We start from the raw sequence: 3,650 nt of genomic DNA on the forward strand, positions 1-3,650 counted from the left end.
TTTGCTGATTTTGCTGATTACTTTACTGGGTGGCAGAGTTCTCAGCTTATTCATGTGAAGTAAATATTCAAAACTTATGCCACAGAAAAAACATTACTGGAGCTTTGGACATTCTTTTTAGTCCAGAGAAATGCAAGATAAAATATAAAATTCATTCTTACAACATGAAAACAGTAATTTCAAGGAAATGAAACTGGGGATGAATTTGGCTTGTAGAATTGGAACTAGATGCTTAAGAGACTAGAACTTTTTTTTTTTTTATTTCAGTGGCAATATTCAAAGTAGAAATACATCTTTTTTATTGAAATAAGTATGACCTAAACTTTTGGCCACAGGAGACAAGCTTCTGTTGTTGTCAGGACTAGCAGCACTGACTAGCAAACTAAGATTAATCGTTTATGTCCACACTAAGGAATTCAAATGACACCTGGCTCTTAGAGGGGTTGATAATGGTTGATAATGGGGCAACTTCTTCTGAAGATTATATTGTTCTCCAGACTCTTTTTTCTATCTATCTTCTGTACAGGTGTGTTTAATTTTTTCCCCTATTATTATCTGGTGTACTGTGTTTTAAGCATCTGTTTTGCTTTCTCAGAAGCATAAGGGCACCAGGCAGCCCTAGGGACCTGCCTTCCAGCATCTATAGTTAGTAATCAAGTTGTCAGTGTAGCATAATTTCTAAAGCAGTAATAATGTCATAGGGCTGTATTTCCTTCTGGTTACAGAATAATACCTTACCATATATGTGTGCACAATATATTCTGTGTATATACAGCATCATATTCTGCACAAATTTGATCACTACTGTATCTCTCAAATACTCAGAGCTGTCGTCTTTTGTAAAACAGTATTATCGCAGGGTGAAACCTACCCTCTGAGATAAAAAGAGAGGAGGGAAAAGAGAGGAGGGAAAAGACAGAAGGGAGGAGGAAGGCGAAGAGAGGAGGAGGAAAGTGAAGCGAAAAGAAAAAAAGTCCTTTTCTGATGAAATCCTTAGAGGGCCCATACGCACAAAGGAAATGCACCCACCCTTTCCCGAGACCTCATCACATTTCTATGGACAAGCACCTCCAAGGCTGAGGACCACACARCTGACTTCTCCTGCACCATCGAGAGAGAGGGAGAGGCAGGCTGGTGACGCCAGCTGGACAGCAACCCCAGGAAGACCCTCCCCAGTGCGCAGCGTCCTGAAACACAACCTCAAGTGCCCAGCACACCTTCAAAGCGGGAGAGAGTCCCAGAGGCAACAGTGATAGCAGCTCTGGAAAACATCAGTCCCAGGCACAGGCAGAAGCAGCAGCTCCGGGCGCAGCTGCCTCTTGTCCCAGGCGCTACACCCAGAGTCAGGCAGCAGAGACAGGGCACAGAGCGCCACAGGCAGCCTCCCAAGCGCCAGGCAGGGAGCAAAGCCGTGGGACACTCATCACAAATCAGCCCCATCCTGAAAACGACTCCTACGGAGGCAAGCAGAACGCACCTTCCTGCAGAGATCATGGCCACAAGCAAAGGCTCTGGCTTCTCCAAAGGAACAACTCGCCCTGCAGCTGCTTCGGCACCTCTCTTCTTCAGGCTCTGTGCACCCCCACCCAGGAACGCTCGGCCTCCAGCTTCAGCCACCCATTAGGCAGTTGCAGGGACAAGGAGGTCAAGGCAGCAAGCCCCCACTTGCCACCTCCTCCTCCTCCTCAGATCAAAAGAAACACCCCCAAGGCCCCCTGGGACCTGAGGGGCCCCTCCCACACACTCCTTCTGTCACCCTGCCACAACAGCCCCGAGGAAGACAGGCCCTCTCCTCCCCGGCTCAGGCCACGAGAGATCCCACCTCTGCACACACCAGTGATGGGGGGTGGGCGCACTGCAGGGCAGGAAAGGGGGCCTCATGCAAGACTGCAAATTCAACAGTTCTTTTATTGATGGCCGTGGGACCCTGTGCTGGCAGCCTGGGCTAACGCCTCCTTCCCCGCCTGGGCATGGCCCCCTTCTTTGCCTGCTCTCGGCTGCCTGCTGGTCGTGGGCGAACCACTTGCAGGCCACTGGGCCCAGGCAGAGGGCCTTGAGAGACCATGGCCCTCCTGGTGTCATTGTGATGCCCCGCTGTCCAGGCCACCCCATACAGGGCCGTGCTGGGCCGTGCCCGCTTCGCTGCCAGTGGGTCCACCTCCATCGGTTCTACATGGTCTTCAGAAGGGTCCACCTCCATGGGCTGAACCCCAGCCTCTTGCGGATGGTCCACCTCTGTTGGCTCTGAGACACTCTTCGTGCAACCACTGGCGGTGACTCTCACGGTCCTCAGGTAGTACTGGGTGTTCTCCTGCTTCAGGAACGCCCTCATGCCATGGAAGCTCACCCTGCCGTCCATCCCGCGTGGCAACCTTCTGGAACGMACCTCCCAAAGAGGGGCAGCAGCTCCCTTCAGCCTCCTTGCACCCTGCCTGCTCCAAGTCTCCTTGGCAGTACAGGAACCAGAAGCTCAGTGAGCCGGGCCCCACTCCCAGGCGCCCTTTTTTATGCCGCCTAGGACAACGGGCAGTGAGGTCACTGGTGACAGCAGCAGGCCACTGTGATGGCGCCCAAAGAGGGCGCCGAGTACAGCCGGGGGGCCTATGGCCTGAAAGATGCCCCCCTTGCCAAGAAGTGGGCGCTGAGGGCCCCTTTCCTTCATGTCCTTCCCATCTGCCATTTTGCTGCACACACACAAAGGCTGCCCCTGCGGCACAGGCACTGCCAGCAGCCTCCTCCCCGCATCCTGGGCTCCAGGCCCCTCCTCAGCCCGCGAGCCTGCCCCTCGCCTCCTGCCTCGATGGTGCTGCCTGCCTCGCGCTCTCTGGGCAGCCCAAAACGCACACAGCCCTCCATGCGCCCCCTCACAAGGGCCGCCCAAAGGGCAGCTATCACTTCCCCCCACTTGCCTGCGGCACTCCAACACCACCCAGGCTTGCCTTCTCCTCCAGCAAGCTCCAGGTGCGCTCGCCACTCCTCTTACCCCTGCGCTGCCACCACCACAGCCCCCCAGGGCCTTTTCTGCAGAGCTGCTCCTCAGCCAGCCCAGCCCCAGGCCGCGTGGTGGAGGGGCGCTGGTCCACAGCAGGCACCGGATCGTGCGTGCCCTCCCCTTCCGCTCTGCGAGGTTTCTGCCAGCACGCTTCCCCAGCCTGCGGACACCCTCCCCTCCAGGGCATCAGTCAACAGCCTTCCTGTCCTCCCCACTCTTTGAAGTCACCCACAACCCTGCAGGAGGTGCCCCCTGCCCACCACCTCCACCCAAGCCCCTCCACACCTTCACCGGCATCAACCCCAACACTCACCCCAAGCAACACCATCACCACCTGCCGCTCGGGGGCACTTCCTCTTGCCTTTTGCAAGACACTGGCCCACCTGCCTCGCAGCCCACTTCTCCCCTCCATGCCTCACCCAGGGGCTACCAGGAGGCTGTGGGAGACTGTCATGGGCCTTGCTAACCTCCAGGCAAATGACATGCACTGCTCTCCCCTTGGCCCACATGGCCAGACAGCTCCTCAGTGCTAGCTCCCAGCTGGGGCCCGGCACCGCTCGCCCTTGCACAACCCCCCAGCTGCCTCCCACCACCTCCTCTACGCTGCTGCCATTTTGCCTCCTTTCCCACCCCAACCAATGGCACATTGTCTTTCCAA

The sequence above is a fragment of the Apteryx rowi genome, unplaced genomic scaffold (genome assembly GCF_003343035.1).
Source record: "Apteryx rowi isolate R43461 unplaced genomic scaffold, aptRow1 scaffold_365, whole genome shotgun sequence".
Taxonomy (NCBI): domain Eukaryota; kingdom Metazoa; phylum Chordata; class Aves; order Apterygiformes; family Apterygidae; genus Apteryx; species Apteryx rowi.